This window comes from Eurosta solidaginis, chromosome 2, assembly GCF_040869045.1.
Source record: "Eurosta solidaginis isolate ZX-2024a chromosome 2, ASM4086904v1, whole genome shotgun sequence".
Taxonomy (NCBI): Eukaryota; Metazoa; Arthropoda; class Insecta; order Diptera; family Tephritidae; genus Eurosta; species Eurosta solidaginis.
The window spans coordinates 105,441,194-105,455,995 of NC_090320.1; the positions used below are offsets into that span (position 1 = coordinate 105,441,194).

Below are 14,802 nucleotides of genomic sequence, written 5' to 3' on the forward strand. Positions count from 1 at the left end.
TTATAAGAGTGTTTTCGTTTTTGCTGTGATTGCGCTATAAAAGCTTTAGGAACACACGAATTCTGATTGAATGTGTTAACACAGATAGCAATCTTATGTGAATAGTGCTAAGCAAAAATTTAATCAAATGTAAATTATGCCGTGTATGTAATGTGGCCGGTGATATGAACCACTTATAGAAATCCTCACGAGGATTGTGCAAGCCAGAAATAAACACAAATAGAAATCCTGACGAGGATTTAGTGTGTATAAAATGATATAAATGTAGTGATATGCAGCACAGATAGAAATCCTGACGAGGATTTAATGTGTATGCAGTGGATATGGAAATAAACACAGATAGAAATCCTGACGAGGATTTAGTGTGTATAAAGTGATATAAATGTAGTGATATGCAGCACAGATAGAAATCTTGAAGGGATTTAATGTGTCTACAGTGATATGCAATGCAGAGAAGAGAATCGTCTGCAAATATTTAATGTGTCTTAACAGGTGTGTTGGACACAGATAGAAATATTTTGAAAACTTAGCGTGTTTAAAAAAATTAAAAACGCAGATGGTAATCCCAACGTGGATATAGTGTAAAATGTGAACCACAGATAAAAAATCCCAATGAGGATTTAATGTGAAACACAGATAGAAAATCCCAATGAGGATTTAATGTGAAACACAGATAGAAATCCTGACGAGGATTAAATGTGTATACAAAGTGAAAGTGAACGCTGAGTATTCCCGAGTAGCCAACCAGGGATCTTTCCCAATATAAAAAATAAATTTGTTTATCCAACTTACTGTGGAAAATTACGATTTAAAGTATTTATTAAGAAAAAAAAGTGATAAAGATACAGCTATATAATATAAAACTCAGTATAAATTGTGTGATCAAGCCACTAGCCACCCAACGTAGTGATACTTTTTTGGCCTTTGGTAATATTTCAGCTCGCAAACTGATTACTAAAGTGAATTCCGTGATAGACAAGCTACGGCTATCAACCAAGTGAAATTATGGTTCCTGACTAGGAAGTTTGTCAATGTATGTGACGATGAGGGGGTACAACACAGTGCAGTGATGAGTGTGAAAAAAAACTAAAAAAAATTCACTGACTGTCTGCCTTGAGCGGTGTCGAGTAACCCTTACCACTGGTGGGGGGAATTACCCGATCGTCAAAAGGCGATTGGTGTGTTTATAACCACGAATTCTAACAATTTCACTTGCTTTGCCTTTTTTGTCTAACACGGAATGCACTTTCCGTGCGTAAATCACGCAACTAAAAAAAATGTTTTGTGCAACCAAGCAACCACGTACCTTGTGTTTTTAGTTGATCGATGGGCAGCGATGTGTTGATGTGATGGACTGTAGAGTGATGACAAATTGTGATGATGATATGATGTGTATGACTGTAAGATGTGATGCTAATGTATGTGTTTGATGATGGACTTTGACTGATGAGTATGATGATGATAAGATTGTATGTGATGTCGTGACGATGATATTAGTGGACTGTATGAGTGATAATGGACTGTATGATGATGTGATCTCGACGTCAATAGACTGTGTGTGATGATTTGTGGCTGTATGTGTGCTCGCTTGTTTTGTGTTTTCGCTGGTTTTTATGTTGTTGGATATAATAAATAACCTCTTTCGACTTTGGCAAAAATTTTAAAAAAAAAGTGCTGTTTTCTCTGTAGTATGCGTCTGAATATTAATTTCCTCGGTGCGTAAGGACCAATGTTTTGCGGGGCAGTGTGGACCCGGGGAAGTCGGGCGTGTGCGTCGCAAATAAAAAGAAAGCAAAGAAAAGAATTAGGGCGAGTAATAACAAATGTATTCACGTTATAAACAATATGAATTCTCAGCTTTATTTATTATCAAAAGGGGACTTGCTTCACAAACTAATTCGAATTCAATGTTCTTAAAATTGTTAATTACACATTCATGCACGACAAATGTTAGCAATATGACGACCGCAAATTGTTGGATAAATTACAATTCAAAAATAGAAATATTGGTGGCTGATTGCCAGACAATTGCCAAGTGCAAATTCTGATGTTAAAATCGTAATTATTAAGAAGAATCGCAATAGCAAAGTGCGATTATAGCGTAAATTATATGCACAACCTATGAAGATACGTAATATGATAACTCACCTGTGAGATAGCTGCTGGCTCGTTGACGTTCCAAAATAGAAAGGCAGACCAAAACCGCGAACAAGTCCGCGGCACCCGCCGATAGCTAACTTTCGTTGAGTTTTTCCCCTTCAAAGTTAGCTTTCGGCTGGTGTTAGCCGTTACCGGTAATAATAATAAAAACTAATGCGCGTGTTAGGGTGGTCCGAAATATTTAGGCTGGTGGCCTAAACACTCTCTAATAAAATTTTGCAGTAGTGAAGCATGGTATGAAAATATATTCAATGTCGTAGACCAGAAAGAACTGAAAAATAAAAGAATTGAAGCAGTTTCAAAAACGTCTAAGCAGACAGAGAACTCCATTGCTAAAAATAGAAAATGTTTAAAAATGATAAAAGTAGTAAAAAAAAATTGCTAAAAATAACAAACGGAAATAACAAATAGTTATAAGGATATCTAAATAATAGAACAATGCTTATTAATGTATCTACTATTTTTTTTAATAAAGTATCTCAATCAAAATATTTGATATTCGATCTATGGAATAACGTTATAACTCAAAAAAAATAAATCATCCATTTTCTGATAAAATTATGTATATATAAAATTTGTTACTTTTTCTTATCAAAGAATCATACTATCTAAAATCCTACCAAGTAGGATTATTATAAATTTATTTTTACCTGCATTGTTAAGTTTTTTTTCACTTTTCTCAAAAGTTTGATTTTTGAGTTATACCGTTATTCCACACATCCCCTCAACTGTACATATCTTTCCGTTGCTTGTATATGCATTGGAATATTAGGATCATCTAGTGTTGGCTAAAAATTGTAACAAGTGATCGTATCGAATATGTTTTGTGAATTCCGGTTCAGATAGTAAATTATCGTCATTCAGATCAATCACATCAGTATAATCTGCAGCATTAAAATTGAAAATTGATATTATATTTTTTGCAAGCTCTGAGTTTAGTTGGATCAAGTATTTTTTCTCGATAGTATACAATTTTTTTGATAGCTCTATCACGTATGGCTTTTCTATCATCAAATAACATTGTATAGAAAATGTTTTCTGGATGAGCATAATATGAATTATTTTGGATTACACCATCTACAATAATAAGTAAATTTCGTGGTAGGCATCATGTCCAACGAATAAACTTTGATAAAAGTACACTGCGTATACAACAGAATTATAGTATTTTACATTGAAATACATTGGCACATAAATACTAATAATATAAACTGCTAGAATTTTCAAATTTCCCGATGATGTATTAGTTGTTGTATATATTTATTTATTTATTTATTTATTTATTTATTTGTTAGTCTACAAATTTTACAATCAACCAGACTAAATATGAATGAATGAATGAATATAAATGCGGATTACAGTGTAAAATTAACAAGCATACATAGTGAGCAAAATTATATTATAAAATATGTAATACATATATAATTGAATCAGTTGTCGGGATGGACTGTGATGCCGAGCAACGGAATTGATTATCAGTGCTGTCGGAATGGACGTGATTTCGAGCAGCTGATGTATATTTAACACACAATAGTAGGGCTGCGATGTGTGGGAGGTTGGAAAGGACGTGATTCCAAGCCACCCGCCCAAAGTAACTATTGATTATTAGTGCTGTCGGAATGGACGTGATTTCCAGCAGCTGATGTATATTTAACACACAATGAGTAGGGCTGTGATGTGTGGGAGTTTGGAAAGGGCGTGATTCCAAGCCACCCGCCCAAACTAGCTATTGATTATTAGTGCTGTCGGAATGGACGTGATTTCGAGCAGCTGATGTATATTTAACACACAATGAGTAGGGCTGCGATGTGTGGGAGGTTGGAAAGGACGTGATTCCAAGCCACCCGCCCAAAGTAACTGGAGCAGGTAACAGATTTAGTTTAACATGTGATTTTGAAACAGTTATGAGTTCAAGGAAGTGAGTATATATTTTTTTATACTGTAAAGTGTGTCGCAAGTATCAATACTATTGCAGTGATTATTGAAATCTTGACACAGACAACGAAGAGGTTCATGCATTTGAAAATTCGATCTACATGTATTTAAATATAGCGGTTGGAAATACCGAGAGGGCCTAAAAGGGACATTAAACATCACCTCGCCAAGCAGAAATGGACTGTTTATCATCCCCCTTAATAGTTTTACCATAAATTAAACGCCAGAAGTAATAACCTGCTTGCTTTGGTTAGCCTTCGAGAACGTACAGTTGTTAACATCTGTTTCCAAACATGTTATAGAAAAAAAACGTGAAGGTGTTATGGCTGTTACAGCAGAAAGTCGTGTAAAACAACCACGAATCGAGAGCAAAAAGATTTTAAAAACTAATAACATAACATTACTTTGAAAAATATGTTAAAATTATCAACTCTAAGTAAAAAAATTATTTTTTAAATAACTTAAATTAAAATAAAATTAAAGAAAAAAAACTTTTTTAAAAATAAGCTTTTATTATTGGTTAATAAAATTAACTTAACACGCTTTTTATTAGAACAATTAGGACTGTGATATAAACTGTAAGATTTAATAATTTAGGTGTAAAGTTTTAATGTTAAAAATATATAATTATGTACAATATGGAATTTTTTGTCGCAGACGAAGAAGCCTAATTATCGTTAAAGATTACAATGAACTTATAAAGTGTTATATTTCTTTACAGTCAATTTATTTTTTACTTTTTAGTTAATTTTATTAACCAATAATAAAAGCTTATTTTTAAAAAAGTTTTTTTTCTTTAATTTTATTATAATTGTTATTGGAAAATTTCTGACTGCCTGCGCGCAGCTCTCCACAATTTTGTAACGGAGGAATTGTTACTAATGAATTGTTTTTAGGAAATAACCGTCCGCCGACGTACGAAATCGTATATAAGGGCGACAAATTAGCATGATCAGAAGCTAGGAGATAGGCATATGAGTCACTGATCAGAAACGCGACCTGAAGGTTTCCACTACATTTCGTGCTTAGTTGTATATTCAGTAGGAGGTTTCCACTCCAACTGACGAATAGCTTTACAGAGAGGTTCTACCTCAGCCACTTTTATCGAGACAGGGCCAGAGAGTAGGAGTAGCTATCAAGGACATTTGGTTTTTAAATAAATTTTATAACGTTTTCAGAACTTCTTTGTTTATTTTTTGCAATAGGAATAGGTTATCCCATTAATTATAGGAACCCTGGATGGACTGGGCTTACCTTAGCGGAAATAAGTCCGTCAAAGCTGCACGCTTAGCTCTCAAACATTTCCGTAGGAAAACCATCTTTCTTTTCCTTCGGAACCAGCATGCAGAGAACATCATATCCAGTAAATTTTAATTAATATCGAGCGAATGTGACTTATAAAAGTAAATTTGTGAGTGTAGTATTAATTACTTTCATCGCGGTTCGGCATAGTTTAATTAAAGAGAATAAAGAAACCATCCTCCACTATACTCGTACAAGCCAGCAATATAGCCAGCCTTTACCTGGAATTATACCCTGAATTCTAAGTTTTGCCAATAATTTTAAATCTAAGTCCAGTGAGATTACTAGTGAGGACTATGTTTTAAATAATTCTATTGAAAGATATTGTGAAGTGCCAAAAATAAAATCCTTGTAATTTTGAAATACCTCCAACATCCCTGCGTTTCTGTTATCCAAAGTAAGCAGAAGGTCAAGTCCACAGGCAAATCCTATTTTATCAAGATCACAAGATCAAGATTCCTTAAGCGGTACTACATGGGTTAACAGCGAAAAAACAACGACATTCCACGTAAACAAATTTTGAAAATATTATAAGAACTAAATATATTATATATTTTAAGTAACCTTAAAATTACGACACCCATTTAAATAATAATAAATTTCTCTCGTGGAAAGGTATAAAATATACCAGCGTACTTGTATGTAACTGAGTATATCTGAAAAACTTTTGGATTTTATTTTACATTTCCAAATTTTTCTAATACCTAATCATTTTCTTTGCTTAATGAAATTAGTTTCCTATATACATAAATTAAAAGCTATATTTCCAAAAAAAGAGAAAAAAAGGAAAAAAAATAAACCCATTTCAAAAATTAGGTAATTATATATTCTTTCTGAATTTTTATATATTTATATTATGATAAATATCTTTAAATAATCTACTGATTTGGTTCATTTTATTTTTTTTTTGATAAGCGAATGAATCGTATATGTATGTGAGAAATATGTACATTTATATGATATACATATAATTAATGCATCTAATATATTTAGTATGTACATTATTTTGGATATTCTTTCTAAAAACTTTTAAACCTTTAATACCCTTTATTTTGCATAGAAGACATATATATTAACCTGAGTCGATTTGTATGGGCGAAAGTTAACGATATCGCGCCATCGATTTTTCGATAGGATTTGGGCTGAGGAAAAAAAGTTCCACTACGCATACTCAAAAAAATAATTTTCGAGCCTGCAAAAAAAAAATGACGAAAGGGTAAATTTTTTGACCACAACACTCCCCAAAACTCAAAAAATATTTTTTTTTCTAAAAAAAAACTGTTGTAAAAACGTTGGCGAAAACAGTTTTTTGAAAAAAATAGAAGAGAAGTTACATCGAGCAATACAATGACTCTTCCTCTTCACCGCGCAAAATTCTTTGTTTGCGATTCTCTTCGCTTGAGGTTAAGAAAAAAGTAATGAGTTCAAAAAATGTGGCGAAAAAGAAACTAACAACCGAGATTTTTACGGCCGCCAGCAGTAAGCACAAGATATACATTAATAACAGCCACACACCCTCTAACAGAGCTCTGTATAATGCTGTTAATAAAATTAAAAAGGAAAAAAAATATAAATATGCGTGGTTTAGTAATACTAAGTTTATGTTGAGGAAAGCTGATAATGATGCAGTTATTGTTGTACGATCATTTGATGATCTGTCTGGTATTCCGGACTAACTTTATATTTTTATCGTTTTTATTATTTTGTTTTGAGTTCTTTAACTTATAATGGATTTCAATGATCTCTACATCGACAACCCTATCAATAACAGCCCTTTAAATAATGTTAGCCAGCTTTCTTATATTGAAAATTGTATTTATATATTGCATCAAAACATACGTAGTCTGCGGCAAAATTTCGATTCTCTACTGTGTTATACAGAAACGTTTCCAGTCTACCCAGACATAATAGTTGTGTCGGAGATATGGATATATTCTCATGAGAATAGCTTTTATGATATTCCTAATTATAACTTTTTTGCAAATAATAATGACGATTATTCTGCTGGAGGTGTGGGAGCTTTTGTGCGAAACACGTTTGATTGTACTATTGCTAAATATAACGTGCAAAGTGCTGATATTTTGAAAGTTTTGCTAAAAAATGGTGAAAAAACTTTAGCCTTAATATGTGTATATAGGTTACATTCTGAAACTAGTCAGGCCTTTCTGGAAGAGTTCTCAGATTTTTTAAATGGTTTAAAAGAGGGGGATGTAGTTATATTAGGTGATTTTAACATAGATATAATGCAGTTGAATGCGGTATCTGAAAGCTACCTAGCACTATTGGCCAGTCACGGTTTTACATCGTACTTAAATGAGCCGACAAGGAACTGTTCTGACACTTGTCTGGATCATATTTTCTGCCGTCTTACTAGCTTGTGTGCGTGCACTGGCATTAATTTGGAACTAGGTATTACAGATCAGAGTGTGACTGGTGTCAAACTTGAGTTCCATATGAAAAAGAAAGATTTAACGAGCAATACAAAAACGAATATGATAAACTATTCCATGCTTAATGAAAAGCTGCTTTATGAGGATTGGGTTGTGGTCTACGCTGAGAAAGATATTTCAAAAGCATACTCTCTGTCTATAAATATATTGCATGGTCACATAGAATTCTCTAGTTTCACTTGTGCTCGACGTAAATCCAAAACCAAGCTTAAACCCTGGATGCATTCTGCGCTTTTAAAAAGTATTAAATTGAAAAATAAGTTAGGTGTTAAGTGTAGAAAGCATCCAAGAAATCTTGCGCTTCGATCTCGTTACAAAAAGTTGTGCAAAAAATTAAATAAAGACATAAAATCGCACCGAGATACTTATTTCCGGAGTAGACTATTGAGCTGCCCTGGGAACACTAAAAAAGAATGGGAAGTTGTAAATAGCATTATCAACCGAAATAGCTCTGGTAGTGAACGTGTTATTGCTCTGAATAATTGTGGCAATATGATTGACGACCCCTCTGTTGTTGCTGATATTTTTAATGATTTTTTTGTGTCTGTTGGTCAATGTAATACTTCTTCCTGCAACTGCATCATGTCCAGTGGTGACGCATCTATTTCTAGGTGCAGAAAGTCTAAGCAACTCTGGCTCTAGTGGATACGACGGTATTTCAAATAAACTTCTTAAAAACATAGCCCTTAATTTGCTGGACGTACTCAAGCATCTATTTAAAATAAACTTCTTCAAATTTCAAATAAACTTCTTAAAAACATAGCCCTTTATTTGCTGGACGTACTAAAGCATCTATTTAATACTAGTGTTTTTACAGGAATTTTCCCCGATGCCTTGAAGTGTGCAATTATTATACCCGTGTTTAAAAACGGTAACAGGGAAGATACAAATAACTATAGGCATATTTCACTTATATCCTCTATATCTAAGGTCTTTGAAAAAGCTCCTAAAAATTGAATTATGCAGTTTCTAGAAAGCAGAAGCTTTCTTAGTCCAAGGCAGTTTGGTTTTAGAGCAAACCGCTCTAGTGAAGATGCTCTCCTAGAATTCTGCTCTTTTATTTATCAAGAGTTGAACAATAAAAAAATTGCGCTGGTCTTTTCGTAGACATAACCAAAGCTTTTGACACGGTAGATCATGCTATTTTAATAAATAAATTATATGATGCCGGTTTTCGAGGATTTGTACATAAGTGGTTTCAATCATACCTTTCTGAAAGGGTACAATGCGTCAGAGTTTGCGGAAAGCTGGGGAAAACTAATCCAATCACGAGAGGGGTTCCGCAAGGCTCCGTGCTCGGTTCCATCTTATTTCTAATTTATGTTAATTCAATTTTTGACATGCCCTTCTTGACATGATCTTGTGATGGCCTATAGTTCTCCTAACACCCTTGATTTGATAAGTAGTATAAACCATGATGCACATCTACTGAGAACTTGGTTTGCAAAACATAAGCGCGTCGCTAGCAATAAGACCAAACTCATGAGTTTTAGTCTAAATATAAAAAAACCACCGGATGTAAGTATTCTTTTTCACTCTGCGATTTGCGAGCGAGATTTTCAATCCGGTACCTTCGCCTCGCTTGTGGCCTAGAGTAAGGATTGCTTCACGATAGACTATGTTGATGAATTTCAGTATCTGGGTGAAACGGTTGATACGAATATGAGCTGGGGTAACCATATATCCCGTCTAAAAATTATCTTCAATTCTCTTTGCGTTGTCTTTATCATCTAAGAACTTCCGGTTCCAAAAATCTTCTCAAAATAGTTTATTATGCGGTCTTTCATTCTAAATTAAAATACGGAATCAGCTGTTGGGGTGGCGCCACCCTTAACAAAACCCAGCCTTTACTAGTATTGCAAAAGTATGCTGTTCGAAAAATATCTAATGTAAACCGGCTGCATCCATCGAGAGAACTTTTCAGAAGTCTAGGGATTCTCCCAGTCAAGGACCTGTATTATTACAAAGTTTTAAAAATTTTTTTCATTAGATGTGGCTACCTGCAAAGTATGAGGTCGGAAACATATAACCTGAGGACAAACTCACAACTATAGTCGTTGTACCTTCGACCAGAACCACACATTCAAGCAAGTTTTTCACAATTGTTTCACGAAAACTCTTTAATATACTTCCCACCGAAATACGTACTTTACGGAATCTTCGGCAATTTACAGAAAGTGTTCCTCTTAGGCCTCGCATATAATGAAATCGAAGTTTGCTTCAGCCAGCTACATCTTTTTATATACTAGAATTAAATTAAACAACTATGTATAATTTAATCATTTTCTTTAACAGTCCACCCCACTGTATTTTTTATATTTGCTATAATTGACATTTGTCACTATGCTGAATTGGCATAAAAATGTCTTAACTTTTCCTATATCTACTTGTACATATATCCCATATCTATAACATTAAATTGTTTGCTTTTACGATGTTATTAATATGTACATGCATAGATATAAGGAAAATGCCTAATAAGTGAATGAATGAATGAATGAATATATATATATATATATATCTGAAATATTTCAAGTTAGATCAAACTACACATGGGGTGCAAAACAAATTCAAAATCGGTTCAGTAGCTTAGGAGTCCATCGCGACAAACAATGTGACACGTGATTTTAGATATTAGATTACATATTAGAGCGGGTAAATTTTTTTCCATCAGGAGTATAGGAAAAACGTAATCTACAGATGATTCTATGAAAAATTGCTGAAGACACCATAGCTCTAAGTCCGATTTCGAAGTCCTGATTGTTGCAAAATAGATATTTTGCCATATGAATGTAGGGTTTGGCCAACAAATCTTCATAGCTTCAGATAGAACTATAGGAAAAATATCATATTGGGCTTACTTTAAAGGTATTTTACGTACATTTCAGAATCTGTAGAAGATATATGTATATATATGCATTAGAGCGGGTCAAATTGTATGGATTGATTGTTTTCCACCAGGAGTATAGCAAAAACGTAATCAACATTTTTCGTTGGGCTAGCGCCGTAGAAAAACCTGACTTTTTTATTTCGGGACTCTTTAAGTTCAGGACTCGGATTGTTTTTGTACCGAAACCTTAATCATGACTGTTTGCGATGTTGGCTGTTAAGAACAACAAGTCCTGCCGGAAACAAGTTTGCCGAAATCGGTTATGGGGCAGTATGTTTAGTACATTAGGAACTTGATTGTGTAATTAGACGCTGCGGTAAATTTTCGGAAGCAATTCAAGCTGATGCTTTTCGAAAAAAAAAACAAAGTCTCATATAGGCATAATCTATGTATGTACAAATTTAAATATGCCTTTTGTTTCGTTTACATGTTTTAGAAAAATGTTCTTTCCGTGAAATGTGCTTTTATTTGTTTTCCACTAAATTATAAAAAAGCGAAAAAGCAAAAAAAGACAAACATTCATACATACCCGTGTATAGAATATAAATTCCTATGAATTGACACAAACGGGAATTAAATCGAATGATTTCCCGTTGTTTTAATTCTTGTACTACGGCGCGTGGAGTATAACGTATTGCTAATGGAGGGGAGAAATGGTTAGTTAGTTTTAATATTTGGTCATTTGATATATTCTTTTATTTTAAATTATTAATTAATATTCTTTTATTTCATATGAACAATTAATATTATTTTATTTTCAGGTGACCAGCGGTGAAGATCCAGGAGATGGGGCTACTAATTAGTTTTGTGTGGTTTTATTGTTTTTTGACTGTATTGGCCGGCATCGCAAAGGGGTGCTCCAACTGCTGCGTCGGCCGCGCTGTCAGTTGTCACACCTTTGCGATGTCCCTTGATGTATTTATTAATGGATTTTTTTCTTTTCTTTGCAGGCCAGACGACATGGGGGACGTTGGAGAACTATAAATTGCACCATCGCCTGGCCGTATGCAAAGGGTGCTACCAAATTTACGTCAGTCACAAATTTCACAAAAATCGTTGCCGGCAGGCGTTGAATTGATACCAGTTCCATCAGGCACGATTTATTTGCGTAAAACTCCCCCCCCCCCCCCACAAGTTACTTTTCTGTTACACTACATTACTTACTACCACTCACAGAAAATCCTACCGAAAAATACAAATATGCCAATGAAAACTAGCCAACTTCGATGAAGGTGAGCAGAGACTACTTGTTGAATGTAAGTATTTCTGTATGTTAGTACTTTATTTCTAACATTAAAAGGGCCTTCTGATGATCCCGCTTGGTCATACATTAGATATAAGTTTATCCCGATATTAATGCCATGGGTAATCACCTACGCCATGTGATTCGGTTATTGGAGAACATGGGCTATAAGCAAGAGCCGAGATATGACTATGATTGGGGTTTGCAATGGGTACACGAGTATCCATTTTTAAAAAGTGTCTCTAAGTTTGCAGAAGGCTCTTTACCGTCAAATTGGTAAACACTCTCCTGCCTCGATAACGTTTTACAAGACGGTGCACCAACTAATGTTATCAAAATATTAAAATTTGTGGTAATAATTTACAACAGGGGGCGGTTGTTAAGAGTCGTTTTTTTCTTTCTTGCTCTGAGATTAAGTGTTAAATACTATATTGCGAAAAACTTCAAAAAAAAGAAATTATGGCCGACCAGAAGGGTTTTAGACATTGTTACACGGCAAAGAGGAATTGTTACATCCTACAGAAGTATTGTGATAAACCTCTACAATTACGTTCGACATTTATGTCACGAGTCGTTACCAATAAGGAGTGCGAGCTGTGTTTATGATAGCGTACAAACTGGTGGTCATAATTATTGTTGTAGAAAATGTAAAACGCTGAAAATAAACTTAAAAGTCCTCTACACTGCTTAAGAAATGGAAGTTTTAATCAGAAATATCACAACGGCTGTGAAAAGTATTTATATTTGCAGTTTAGTGAAATTAAATTGTTTTGATATTAACGTAAATTGTATGAAACAAAAAATTGGATTTGGTCAACTCACAAATATGATATTGAGCGTATGCCGGAAGCCTATAGAGTGGCAGCGTAATACAAACTTCACATTCAAGTGGGTGGGTGGCTTGGAAATGATGCTGGGGTGGGTAAATCAGCAATTTTTCTTTTATTCCAAATGACATTTATCGGAACTTATCTCGCTGCTTCACTACAAGGGCCTCCTACCGACTGCGCCATATATCAGGGATTATGGCAAATATTCTCCTGAAAGTTGCGTTTTTGGACAACTCATGAATATTGGTAGTATTCTCTTGGGCATTACCATTTATATGCGATATCGACCGATACAACAACTATATAGTAATCATCCAAACTTTGGCTCATTATTGCTGCGTTACAATAAATTGCATTTTGGTTCGGTTAATTTCGTGTTCGGGCTTAAGCATTGTTGGTAACATTTAGGAAACTAATGTGGTGCTCTTTGGTGCTTTGGATGTGGCACTGTGTACTTTTGGTCACACGCATTAATGACATATGGATTATCCGATGACGAATACAGAGTTATATGCTCGTTTTACGTCTGGGTATGGCCATTTGCTGTAGAGTACTATTTATTATGAGCGTAGTTACGAGAATTTTGTTGCATATATTATTCAAAGGCGAAGATCCTAGATGATGGTATCCATCAGATGGCGACTGGTGCTTATGATAATTTTTAATAAATCACTTCATTCGGGTGTTTTTATTGATGCCTGGAAATTTACCTCTATCACGCCTGTTTTCAAAAAAGGTAATAACAACGATATTGCCAACTACAGGCCAATTTCAAAATTGTCAACCGTATCTAAATTGTTTGAATATATTGTCAAGCAAAAGATGTTCTTTTCCATCAAGAGATATATTTCTATCAACCAACATGGCTTCATGTCTGGTCGATCCACTGTTACCAACCTTGCCGTGTTTTCTGAATTCTGTACATCTGCTTTTAATGATCACCTGCAAATTGACACTATTTATACTGACTTTTCCAAGGCCTCTGACAAAGTGAGTCACACACTTTTAGTTGAATAGTTGGCGAATCTGGGCTTTCACTCTACTTTTCTATCTTGGATAAAATCGTACCTTTCTTCTCGGCACTGCATTGTAGTTGTTGACAATTTATCATCTTATAACTTTATTGCCTCCTCTGGTGTGCCTCAAGGTAGCATTCTGGGGCCCTTACTCTTTATCATTTTTATTAATGATATTTGTGAGTGTTTTACCTTCTCCAATTTTCTGCTATACGCTGACGATCTTAAAATTTATTCCTCTGTTCGTTCTCTGTCTGATTCATCTAGAATTCAGAATGATTTAAACAACGTTGTTTTGTGGTGTGAAAAAAATCGACTTCTTCTTAATGTTAGTAAATGTTTCCATGTGTCGTTTGCGAAGTCTCGTTCCTCTATTCCCACCTCCTATTCCATTGGCAACTCTAATCTATCCACCCTGAATGAAATATCCGACCTGGGTGTTATTTTCGATGCTAAGTTTTCATTCTTGAGCCATATCAATAGCACTATAGCAAAATCGTATGCTATGCTTGCTTTCATTCCTCGGTTTAGTTCGGACTTTAGTGATCCGTATACGCTGAAGCTCTTATACACGTCACTTGTTCGCTCCAAACTTGAATATGGCGCCTTCATTTGGAGACCATAATTTGATTGTCATATCAAACGACTTGAACGTGTTCAAAAGGTGTTTTTGCACTATGCTCTACGCTCATTAAATTTTATAGACCCACTTCCACCATATATTGCCAGATGCAAATTAATCAACCTGAAATCGTTAAACTCCAGAAGAACTATTCTCTCCCTCTCTACAGTGTTCGACATTATAAATGGTACAATAGATTGCCCTCTTTTACTTGAACGTATATTTTTCCATGTCCTGCAGCGTTGTCTTAGGAATAACGATCTTTTTTCCTTAAAACAAGTCAGAAGTACTTATGCTAGCAATGCACCTATCTATAGAGCTTTAAGGGAACTTAACACTCCATCGGGTTCTTTT

The 14,802-nt window shown here is 34.5% G+C and overlaps 1 pseudogene; it reads left to right on the top strand.

The window, feature by feature from the left end:
- Window positions 1-12,674: 12,674 nt before the first annotated feature.
- Window positions 12,675-14,340, top strand: LOC137241584 (DNA damage-regulated autophagy modulator protein 2-like; annotated as a pseudogene).
- The last annotated feature ends 462 nt before the right edge of the window (window positions 14,341-14,802 follow it).